The sequence below is a fragment of the Vulpes vulpes genome, chromosome 15, assembly GCF_048418805.1.
Source record: "Vulpes vulpes isolate BD-2025 chromosome 15, VulVul3, whole genome shotgun sequence".
NCBI lineage: Eukaryota > Metazoa > Chordata > Mammalia > Carnivora > Canidae > Vulpes > Vulpes vulpes.
Window position 1 is genome coordinate 109,027,631 of NC_132794.1, and position 12,957 is coordinate 109,040,587.

General features: G+C 38.5%; 1 protein-coding gene across 17 annotated transcripts in view; it reads right to left on the reverse strand.

Moving 5' to 3' along the window:
* Nucleotides 1-12,957, reverse strand: part of ATE1 (arginyltransferase 1) — a 162,918-nt gene that overhangs the window by 130,133 nt on the left and 19,828 nt on the right. The gene's annotated exons all lie outside the window — the stretch shown is intronic.

A 12,957-nucleotide genomic window follows, 5' to 3' on the forward strand; every position in this document is an offset into this window, starting at 1 on the left:
GAAAAGGAAAGCATTTATCAGTCTTCACGGACTGTGAACACACCACTTAGCACCCAGCTCAGCAGAGCTGAGTTGGGACGGAGGTGCATGCCTGTTCTGGATCTGGAGCACCACCTGGTGGCCGGAGTGAGAAAAGAGGCCAGTATCCCACCACCTTTCATTGCTCCATGGGGTCAGCACGGACCCAGAGCAACCTCCTTCCCTTTTCTTTACCATATGGTCGAATAACATATGCCTCAATATAAGATAACTTTCCTCAAAATGAGTATCCTTCCGAAGAGGAGATCTCCTTAATATTTGAGACAGTCATAGGAAGTCCTCTGACCTAATTTAGAAAACTGCTTTTTGGGAAAGCACAGTAGTTCGAACTACCTCAGTCATAACTTTTAAATTAATAATACAAGACCACCTAATGGAATCAACAAACAAAAAAAGTATTTATAGGTAAAAGGGCGTAATTTCAGGGTCCTGTTTCTGGAAAACCAAACAAACAAAAAGTGGCAAGGGGAAATGGGGCTGTGCTTACAACGCTGAAGCTCAGCAGTGAGCACACAGGGGTTCACCATACTGTCTTTATGCTATGAATGCTTGAAATTTCCAATTTTAAAGTGTTTTAAAAATTACAAATATGTCATTCAGATTTACTTATCGATCTTAGGGATATGTCTATTAAGTAATATGTGAACTTTCCCCCCCAAAAAAGCCTCTAAAACCTAAAATTCCAAAAAAGTTTATCATTTTTTGAAAGTCTTAAGATTTCCTTTAAAAAAAAAAAAAAAAAGGTAACACTCTGAATGTCATGATTATCTACAACCAAATAAAGAAAAACTCTCCCAATGTTATTCAAGTAGTACTTACAGCCTAGCGTAACATTTCCCCTTATTTCCATCCACGGATTCAGTGTGAGAAAAAAGTTATGGGTCATTCAAGATGATGTTTGTTAGATAATTTTTAAACCTTAGAATTTACACTGTTGAGAATTTTCCTATTTAGGACAGTCACAGTGATGTCATTTCTGTCATCCACTCAATTGCTCACTCCCTTTCATTTTCCTGTTGCCTGAGCATCAGTCTGCCATTTGTTTCCTAAAACTGTACAAAGTAGAAATGCAAAACACCATTCTCTCTAAACATTTCAGCCAATGATCATAGAGGTTATCCAAAATAAGACACTTCCTCTAACATCTTTTCAATAATTTTAAAAATCAATCAGGGATAGGTTTCTCACCCATTGTCAAAAAAAACCAAGTTTGGTACCACACTCTGTACGGTACACTGTGGAGTTAAGGCACTCCTAACTGTAAACTGGAGTGCAAGAGGGTACAACATCTGGGAAGGGAATTTGGTGAAATCTAACAACATATGAACTTTTGCTCTTTGATGCACTATGTGAAACAACCATAAAAGTATACCTCCACACGTATATAATGACAAAATAATACTAACTGTAACCGCACAAAATTAGACCTAGGGGCACTTGGTGGCTCAGTCAATTGAGCTTCTGACTCGTGATTTTTGGCTCGTGATTTCATCGATCCTGGGAGTGAACCCCGTGCTGGGCTCCACACTCAGTCAGGAGTCTGCTTGAGATTCTCTCCCTCTGTCCCACCCCCACTCACATGCTTGCCCTCTCTCCCTCTCTAAAATAAATAAATCTTTAAAGAAAAAAAAAAAAAGAATCCAAACATCCATTACAAGAAATCACTTCAATAAACTATAGCACAAACTATTACCTCAGACTGATGAATCACCAACCTCTACCTCCAAAACTAAGAATACAGTATATGTTAATTAATTGCATTTCAATTTAAAAAATAATAAACACAGAGTAGGTAAGCCCATAGGGAGAAAGTGGATTAGTTTTTGCCTAGGGTTAGAATTAAGGGGAGGAGAGAGGATGATAAAAAATGTTCTAAAATCATATACATTTCTGTAAATGAAGTAAAAAACACTGAATTATATACTTTAAATGGGTGAAACTTATAGCATATAAATTGTACTGAGATAAAGCTGTTAACAAAAAATAAAATAATAAGAAAAAAACTACAGCATGTCCTTTCACAAAACAGCATGTTTTGTGGGTGAAGTAACAAAGAACTAGGATTCTCTATGAGATGCTACGATTGTGACCTTGGATATGTTTTCAGGGAAAAAAGAAAAGCGCCAAAAAGTGTACACAGGATGTTTCTCTTGGTGAAGAGGAGGAAAAAAGATTATTCATATGTATTTGCTTATTTTTGCAAAAACACACAAGACACCAGAAGGATAAACCAGAAACTCTTCAAAATGCTTATTACTGCAGGGCAGGGAACAGGCTGGATGAGACACGGAAAGAGGACTTCTCTGTGTTTTATCTCTTTGGGTGGCTCTGGAACCAGATAAATATATCACCTATTAAAAAACTGAAATTAAGAAGTAAACCCCCAGGGCAGCCCCGGTGGCTCAGGTGTTTAGTGCCGCCTGCAGCCCAGGGCATGATCCTGGAGACCCTGGACCGAGTCCCGCGTTGGCTCTCTGCATGGAGCCTGCTTCTCCCTCTGCCTGTGTCTCTGCCCCCCGCCCCCCTCTCTCTCTCTGTGTGTGTGTGTCTTTATGAATAAATAAATAAAATCTTAAAAAAGTAAACCCCCAAATTCAAAGCAAACTGAAATAAATGAACATAATCAATCTGGTATCATAGCCACAGAAGAGAATAAAATTATTCCATGTGACTTCTGAATATAGTATTCTGATGGAACTAGCTGAAGGGGATTATGTTCTAGGGACCAAAAAAAAAAAAAAATCAAAAAAGGATCATAACCAGCATTTATCAGCTATCAGTACTGTTATTGATACTGTAATGTTGAATCTACTTTATGTATATATAATACAAACCAAGTTCATAAATATGCTAATGTAATCAAGAAACACAAAAAAGAAACAAACATAAAATTAGGAAAGTCACGATAATATCACATGTTACATTTGAATTGGAAATAGCAACATAAACTCATACTACTGAATTCTTCTTGGTCTCTAAATTTAATCTCCATTAAAAGGAACCAAGGCTTCTTAGAAAAATGGCTGACAGGTTCCAAGACTGGGTTGGGAAATGTATAAAACAAGACTGGCATATCTTTCTGTTCTAGAAAACAGGAAGGCTCTCAATATTAAAAGGAGCCTATCAAAGGACAGAGAGGATATCCTGATGGAACGTGAACTGATCAAACTTTGGAGTTCGAGCAACAAAAAAAATGATGACTGTGACTATAAAGTACTGAATAAAAATATATCCAGAAGTTTTGTAGTAGGAAAAAAAAAAAGGGGGGGGGCTCATTTGTCACCAGCTCCTTTCTCTAAAATTGTAATTAAGGTAAAAGAATTCAGCATTTACTTTGCCTTCTTAGGAAAAACTACAGGTTATCCTCAGTTGATTAAGAAAATCTCCTCCAGCCTTTCTAAACAAGAATGGCTATTAATACATGTATTAAAAGAGAAAAAGAAAAGCTAAACAAATCCCTATTCGACAACCAACAGTGAAATGATGGATCCAAAGATCATCAACAGACACTAACACCATTACCTGAAAGGTTGTTGAAGAAAGGGCATGCATCTGTGCTGAAATACCTCTCTACAGATTACTTGCTAATCACAAAGGGGTATCTTGTCCTTACAATGAAGAGATCTGGAGGTCACTAGCTTAACACGGTGTTCAGAATTAGCATCATCAACACCAAGACAACACACCCTTCCATATCTTCAGACATAATATGACATACACAAAATTACCAAATGAAGTACACATGGCAAGATTCCTTAACCTGAATCCAATCAAGGTTTAGACTTAATTTTCAGTCTACACGAAATTGGGACCACAAAGAAGTTAAATTAGACCAGGAAGAAAGATTCAGACAAATAGAGAATGTGGGACATTTTATAAGACAAATGGCCTGGGCTTTCAAAAACCAATGCCATGTAATGCCATAGTAATGAACATAACTAGCACCCTGATTTAGGCACAAAAATATGATTCTCCACTAAAAGGATTTGGAACTCCCTGGAAAAAAAGGGAGATACCAAATCTGGAAGGAAAAGCTACAACACGAATCTAGAACATCTTGTCACGCCAGATAAGAAGGAAATTCTTGATTAATGGGGTCATAGCATAAGGTCATGGGAGTTAGCATGAGGGGAACCTAGTGGCCAAATTTGGGACAGTTTAAGCATTAAAAAAAATTATGCAGTGGATTATAAAAATATTGCAAAAGTTTTTTAAATCCATAAGTCCACAGTGATATCAAAAGGAATAAAGATGGTGGGTGGGAGTGAATAGAAAGATAATGTTCTTCTTTACAGTAAATATGCAATTTCCAGTCATAAACGAGGTAAAAAAAATGCAATACAATTTGATAAATCACCATTCTGCAGCCTCTCCCATCTTCCCATAACTGATTTAGGCAGAGAACATCAAAGGACATTAAAACAACTGGCTGATACACTGTTGGGAAAGAGATTATTCAAAATTTCTCAAAAACATCATCCTACATATTACTTTAGGGTATTGCATGCTTTACAACGGAAAGGTCTAATTACAAAGGTGAAAACGTCACTCAACAATAAAGAGATCTGAGGTGCCTGGGTGGCTCAGTCAGTTGAACAACCAACTCTTGATTTTGGCTCAGGTCATGATCTCAGGGCACCATCCTGAGCATGGAGCCTGCTTGGGATGCGCTCGTTTGAGCACGCTCGCACGCGCTCTCTCTCCTCTCTCTCTCTCCCCCCCCCCTCCTCACAGGTGCAAGTGCTCTCTGAAAAACAAAACAAAACACACCTAGGTCGGGTATACTAATTTTTTAAAAATGGGAAAATGTAAATAAATACAGGACTACATATTAGAAGACATTTGTAAATCATTGGTAATTTTCTTATGCATGACAATGATACTGTGTTTTGAATACATACATCTTATTTTCCAGAGAGGCAGGCTAAAGAACTTAATAAAATGTCATGGTGTACAATAGAAGTTAAAACAATTTACACATTCAAAAAAGATGAGGCAAACATGGAAAGATAACTATTGTTGAATCTAGATGATGAGTATACAGGTAGTCAAGTATATTATTCTTTCAATTCTCCTTTTTTTTAAAAAAAGATTTAATTTACTTATTTGAGAGAGAGAGTACATGCACATGAGGGGTGTGGGGCAGAGGGAGAGGAAGAAGCAGGCTCCTTGCTGAGCAAGGAGCACGATGTAGGGCTCAATTACAGGATCCTGAGATCGTGTGAGCTGAAGGCAGATGCTTAACTGACTAAGCCACCCAGGCACCCCTCAATTTTCCTTTATGCTTGAAAGTCCCTAATAGGGGCGCCTGGGTGACCCAGGGGTTGAGTGTCTGCCTTCAGCTCAGGGCATGAGCCTGGGGTCCTGGGATGAGTCCCACACCAGGCTCCCTGCAGGGAGTCTGCCTATGTCTCTGTCTCTCTCTGTCTCTCATGAATAAATAAAATCTTTTTTAAAAATCCATAATAGGGGCAGCCCTGGTGGCGCAGCGGTTTAGAGCTGCCTGCAGCCCGGGGTGTGATCCTGGAGACCCGGGATCGAGTCCCACATCGGGCTCCCTGCATGGAGCCTGCTGCTTCTCCCTCTGCCTGTGTCTCTGCCTCTCTCTCGCTCTCTCTGAATGAATAAATAAATAAATCTTTAAAAAAAAAATCCATAATAAAATTTAAAAAACAATTTAGTCAATGCCTCAGAAATGTGAAGAGACCACTGAAGCTATGAGTACAGTCTGTTTTTCAAAGCATTCAGAAAAGCTGAGAATTTTAATTATTTTAAGGAACCAATGGCACTTAAGATAACAGTATTTTCTATAATATCAATAAAATTCCAGCTAAGATTCCATGTTTCTAGGACATGAAATTAGTGTTTTGCAAAACAAAGATTTGCCTATATGGTTTTATATTGTATTATATAAAAAATAGGTTACAAATTACACTCGTTTGATTTTATTTATATTACTTTCTGAAGATCTGCTATCTATCTGAATGACTGAAAACAGGAATGGAAGCAAACATGCTGGAGTAATTCATCAAGTCCTTTATAATCTATCTACAATTATGTGCTACTTCTCTAAGGATGTTACTAAAAAGAACTGACTTGCTATTTTATATATCAAAGCAGTCTATATATATTTATCTTCTCATCAAATTTTTGAAAAACAATCTACTTTCTTGGGTGCTGAAATGACTATTTTGTGGCTATCAACAGAGTTAAAATGGATTTTATGCACTGATATGGTTGCTTGAAATCTCCAAGTTACAATGTGGACTTTTATTTACTTTAAATGCTTTACAACCCTAAAGCAAAAAATGTTATTTTCTTGAACACAAGTGAGTTAGTTTCACTCATTATAGTAACAAAGCTACCCCATAGTAAGCCACTGCACACAGTCCCTAACACAAGTCAGAAGAACACTTAAACTCTTGGGAGAACTGTTTTGGCTTCTCCTCCTGCCCCTGAGCACAGGGACACTGGCCATTCAATCATGCAGAAAATCACAGGCATGTACCAGGGGAAATGACTTCTGCACTCGAGGATGCATGAAATGGGTTCCTTTGAAATAAAACACCACGCTTCAAGACAGGAAAGCAAAGTATTATGTTCATATCAGTTTGTCAAGACAGCCAAGACTATAGGTAGAGTGTGCTTACTTTCTATCTGTAGGCAAGGGTTTTGCCAAGTGAAGTAAGAATTTCTAGGATGAAAACACAACAGATAAAGGGCCTTGTCTGCAGCAGTGATCCTCTCCTTATACGGAACCATCTCTAAGGCAGCTCAAAGGCCTGAAAGTCCTTATTAACTAGCCCAAAATTTAACTATCTTACCTGGAGAAGACCAGGAGATGCTGCTCTTGACCACTGCCCTGTTTATAAAGCAGGAGTGTCCCTCAAAGGGAAATGACTATTCTTACTCCTAACTCCAGAGCAGTAGCATGAGGGGCAAAGGGGCAGGCCACAAGAATAGAGTGCGCCTCACCAATTCCCAGGGAAAGTAACTATATTTGCAACAGTGCATGGGAAGTTCAAGCCTAAGGTTATTTTTAAAAATTGAGATTTTGGTGATAAATCAGTAAGAAGAGACCAGTAGTTTCATGAGGGAAATAAGCTAAGCCACAGGCCCAGCTGATATACCAGAGAAAAACATGAAGAGACAGCTAGGAAGAGCCCTCTCGGAGTCCAAACTGTAAAGAACAGCCTCAAAACTGTCCCTGCAAAGGGGCCCACATTTAATTAAACCAGACTACGGAGCAATTTATGCCCAGGTCACTGCTGAAAAGCACGGAGCTATCAGCCAGCAATTAGCATAGCCTAAGAGCTAGGTCTGATACCAACAGAAATAAACATGTTAATACAGGATCAAGATAAGAGAAAATAGAAAACTGGGAAGATCACGGTCATCCCAGGGTAAATGCAATGCTCAAGGCTGAGCCCTAGGGAGTGACGCCAGAGACCTCTCAGACTTCATATAAATGCATACTCTCCTTTCTTCCCTATTGATTTTATAATCAATTGTATAAAAGAGCATAATTGTGTTGTTGAAACTACGACAATATATTTGACATCATTGTTAAGAAGGTGGATGGGAACAAAGCTGTAACACTTTGTAACAGTGTAAGGAATTACACTAGACAGTAACTCAAATCCACTCCTAGCTACATTCCAAAGAGAAATGAGTATGTCCACCTAACACTTGTACATGAATGTACACAGAATTTTTCAAAAAAGCCAAAAAAATGAAAACCACCCAATTGTCCACAATGAATGGAGAAACAAAATGTGGCAAAATGTCATATTATTCATCCATAAAAAGAAATACTGGTATATCCTAAACACAGATGAACCTTGAAAACATTATGCTGCGTAAAACAAGCCAGTCAACGAGACCACATACCATATAATTCCATTTGTATGAAATATTCATATTAGGTAAACCCAAAGATGGAAAATGAAATAATCACGCTTAGAGCTAGGGCATTCAAGAAAAAAATGAGTGCCTATTGACGGGTATGGGGTATGGGGCTTCTTTTGGGATGATGAAATGCTCTGGTGTTAGTGATGATGGCTACACAACTGAAGGTACAAAAAAACCACTGAATCATATACTTTCAATGGGTGAATTACATCTCAATAAAGCTGTTATTAAGCTTTACTGAGCTTAATAGTGCAGTCTTGATCTGCAAGATATTACTTTATTTCTTAGAAACTATATTCAGAGAGATGATGAACAAATCAGCTTATAAGAAAAATACCATTTTAGGGACGCCTGGGTGGCTCAGTGGTTGAGTGTCTGCCGCCTTTGGCTCAGGGCATGATCCCGGAGTACCAGGATCGAGTCCCATATCGGGCTCCCTGCATGGAGCCTGCTTCTCCTCTCTCTGCCAATGTCTCTGCCTCTCTCTCTGTCTCTCATGAATAAATAAATAAAATCTTTTAAAAATATACCATTTTATAGGTCTCTGACAACTCTGTAAGAATGCAGTTAGATGTCAGGTAAATAAAATGCTATGGATGATCTCAATGCCAAAGGATTTATCAAATCCAATACAGTATTTACGAAGCCATACTCACTTGAAATCAAAATACTGTTCTGTCAAAATCATTTTCACTGGCATAAATTTGCTGTAAGCATGTGACTCTATAAAGGAGATCACGAAGGCAAAGCTATTTGGCTATAATAAAGAAATCCATTACATAGTTCTATTTAAATACAAGGTCAAATCACATACCCAGAGTTCAGTACTACTGATGGTAGTGAATGTAAATGAAAAATGTACAGTTAACTGCATACAAAAGGAAATACAAATCTGAATGGCTCAAATTAAAATTTACTGTAGAAAAATTTAAATTAAATGCCATGTTCATCTTTCTAAAAATATATATATATATACCTCTTATAGTACGGATTACTACCCTATAATATGCATCATTTATATTACATATTAGAGCTTCCCGTAATATATAACAAAATTGAGAAAATGTAATGTAGCACACAGACGAATACAAAGCCTTGACTTTAAGATTATTTGAGAGAGAGAGCAAGAGAGCACCAGCGGGGGGGGGGGGGGGGGGGGGGGGGGGGGGGGAGGGAGAGGGAGAAGCAGACTCCCCAGTGAGCAGGGAGCCCGATGTGGGACTCAATCCCAGGGCCCCAAGATCATGACCTGAGCCAAAGACACCCAACCGAGCCACTCAGGTGTCCCTACAAAACCGTTTTTAAAAAACCTCAATCAGGGTGCCTAGGTGGTTCAGTTGGTTAAGCATTTGACTCAAGCTCAGCCTATCTCTTGATCTCAGAGTTGAGTTCAAGCCCCATGCTGAGGGGGGGTGGGGGGAAGCCTCAATCATGCTTTGAGTCTAAATACAGAGCACCACCCTGGTGCCTCTCCAAGTTTCTGATTAGTATCTTCCCATGGTTAGTTGCCCCACAGGCTTCTCAAACACAACCTGGCCAACATAGAACTCATTTTCTGTCCCAAAATGCACAAATTCTTCATCCTCTTGTGTTTCTTATCTCAGAGAAGGTCATCATGATCCACCCAATCATGTAAGCCAGAACCAAAAAAAAAAAAATTCAATCTGGACCCATCCAAAGTCAAACACCAAATCTTCAACAACTCTATCTCTGAAGTGTCTGCTGTACCCTCACCGTCCTCTTCCTACTAGTGTGGACTTCAAGTCCATCATACCTTGCTGGCTCTGCCTCAAGTCTCACCACTCTTTAGTAAAACCTCCCACACACACCTGCCACCTGGCCAACATTCTAGTGGGAACCACTCCTCTACTCTTTTTAAAACATGTGGTTCAAATAAGTACCTTCCTCCACTGAAGCTCTTGGGTAGAACACGTGATCCAGACATGACCAGAGTTCTCCATCCCCCAGTCATCACAGTGGCTGGTTCAGGGATAAGAATATATCTCAAGTTGGGCCTTCCTTGGGACTTCTTACTGAAATAAGAAGTGCACGTTATGATTTGCTGAGATCACTTGTTGTGAGAACAACGTACCTTAAACTGACATCATTATCTCTGCCACCATGTGCCTGGTTCAGATTCGACCCTTACAAAGAAAGCAAGGTGGGAGACCACAAGCAAGAAACACTAATGGTATTTTCCTGAGATCTAGTGAAGCCAAAACTTCTTCATTACATATGCAAATAAATCCCTTCTTAAAATCAATTCAACTTCGGTTTTTTGTTGCCTATCAAATTCTAACACAACTAAATGGAATTCTCTAGTTACACTATCTAAAATCCTTCAATAATTCTTTATTACCACTAAGGTTAAAAGTCCAAGACCTTAAAGTCTACAAATTCTGGCCCCTTGATTATTTGATGGCACTACAAAACACCAAAAGTGAAGTAGAAAGATAAATGATAAACTAAAAAAAAAATCTGCAACTTTTATCCCAAGGGCATAAGTCCTTATTATATAAACAGTGTCTAAGAAATGAATGAAAAAAAAATCAATACTCCTAGAAAAACAAGCAAAACTATGACCACATGGTTCACAGAAGATAAAACTCAAATGGATTTTAAACATAAGAAAACATGCTCAATTTCATTTATAATAAATGAAAATTAAAACCACACAAATTTCATTTGCATGTATATGGCAAAAATTCACAATTATAAAAATCTGAGTGACCAAGGCATTGGAGGAATAGGCATTCTCACAGATTGCTGGCTACAATCCCTGTGAAGAGGAACCCCCTGTGGAGAGGAACTGAACCAGCAATCTGAAGCTTCTAACAAAGACACAATGACAAAAAAACAAACAATTCTATGCACAAGAGTACTCCTACAATGCTTTATGAAAGGGTAAAAGACCAGAAATCACCAAATGGCCACCATCAAAGGTCAGACTAAAGAAACCATGCTAATACTTGGCAGCTAGAAAATGAAGATTTCCATATATTATTCTTGTGTAACCTCCAAGTATGCTATGTTCATATAATAAAGGGGAATCATGTGCATGTATATGTACTATAAAAACATACATACACAGAGATACACATACACACACCACAGAGAAAGATCACACACAAGCACATATACTGTATAAACATTTGTTTCTATTTTCAAAAAGTGTCAATAGAAGAAAGCAAAATTAATTCTAAGATAAACAACCCAGTTTCTTTCAAAAATGCTATTAAAAACAAGAGGCAAATTTATTTTAAAAGATGTTTAGAAGAATATCAATCAAAAAAATAAAAAATAAAACATGATGCATAGATCCTACGTGAATCTTGATCCAAACAAACCAACTATAAAAAGACATCTAAAAAAAAAAAAAAAGATATTTTTGAGACAACTAAAGAAAATCAAACATATACTGGGCATAAGATGATGTAATTACTGTTAAGTTTGCTGAGTGTGATTACGGTACTGTAGTTATATTTTTTAAACTTTTAAGCTTTGAATCTAGACATTTCTCTTTTTAAAAAAAAAAAATACTGTTTATTATGTATTTGGATTACAAAAGTGCCCAGGTATCATTTTATATAATCCTTTATCCCTCGTATTTTCTGTGAACTGGTTATTCTATCTAGAAGCTTATATAGGAGGATCCCTGGGTGGCTCAGTGGTTTAATGCCTGCCTTCAGCTCAGGGTGTGATCCTGGAGTCCTAGGATCGAGTCCCATGTCGGGCTCCCTGCATGGAGCTCGGGCTCCCTGCATGGAGCCTGCTTCTCCCTCTGCCTGTGTCTGTGTCTCTCATGAATAAATAAATAAATCTTTAAAAAAAATAGAAGCTTATATAGTTCAGGCTCTATTTTTTCACCAAGAATATTCCCTAGGTAGCATTTTATATTTCTTACGTACACAGTCCTGTTGCCAAAAATGCCCTTCTCCTTTTTGGCCTGATAAACCTTTACTTATTCTTCAAGACTTGGCTCAGAAGTCACCTCCTTCAGAAAAAAACCTCTTTAACCTCCTGTCCTATACTAAGCTGGCTTTACCTACTTACTCTACTCCAATAGCTAACCCACTGGAAATGGCACTGGAAATGCCTATCCGTCTGTTGCCCCAATCAGGCTGTGAACACCATTAGCAATGGACTAGTCTGCAGGACTGGACGCCTGAAGCTTAAGCAGGCAAAGTTCCAGGAAACGAATCTTTACCCAGTAAACATACCAGATCGTGGCCTTGTGTTGTGGCCCAACCATTCATACCTGGTAAGCAGGAAGCACAAGCCAGAATTTCCAGGGTAATAGGAAAGAATAATGTTCAAAAGGAGTAAGACCCCCTGAGAATATCAAAGATTGCTTCTTACAGCTGGCAGACTCCTTACTGTCATCATCCACAACTGCATGTTTCAACAGGGAACTTAAGAAAGCACTTCCCAAACCAGAATGGGCATGCAAATTGCCCAGAGACCTAATTCCAAATGCAGATTTGGATTCAGCACAGTTGAAGTGGGATCCCATTCCAGGTGGATGCTGTTGGTCTGCAGACCACAATCATCTAGTAAGATTCTGACCTGAAAGTCAGCCCCCCTCAGGGAACATACAGCATTAACTCCTGTCTTACTAATCATCTCTTTTAAGCTAACACAGTCTGTGTCATTAAACCCAAAATTTAATTCTTCTGCATCTGTTGGCATCTTTCTTTTAATATATGCCCCTGTGACAAATATGCAATCTCTCATTCATTTAGATCTCTCCAGCTGGAAAATAGAGGCCCTCAGTAAATGCTTGTGAAGTGACAATCTATATAATCTCAACATATTTGATTCTTTTCCCTGGTTTCTTAAGATATGTTCACTGGTCCATCTTTCCCATTTGATTATTAACTCTTCCCTCTGTACGTGGCACATGGTCTGCTCTGGCACAAAACCAGCACTCAGTAATATCTGCTGACTCAGCCTGATGACTGGACACAAACACGCTACACCAGGTTCTTAGAACCGTGAATAAGAATC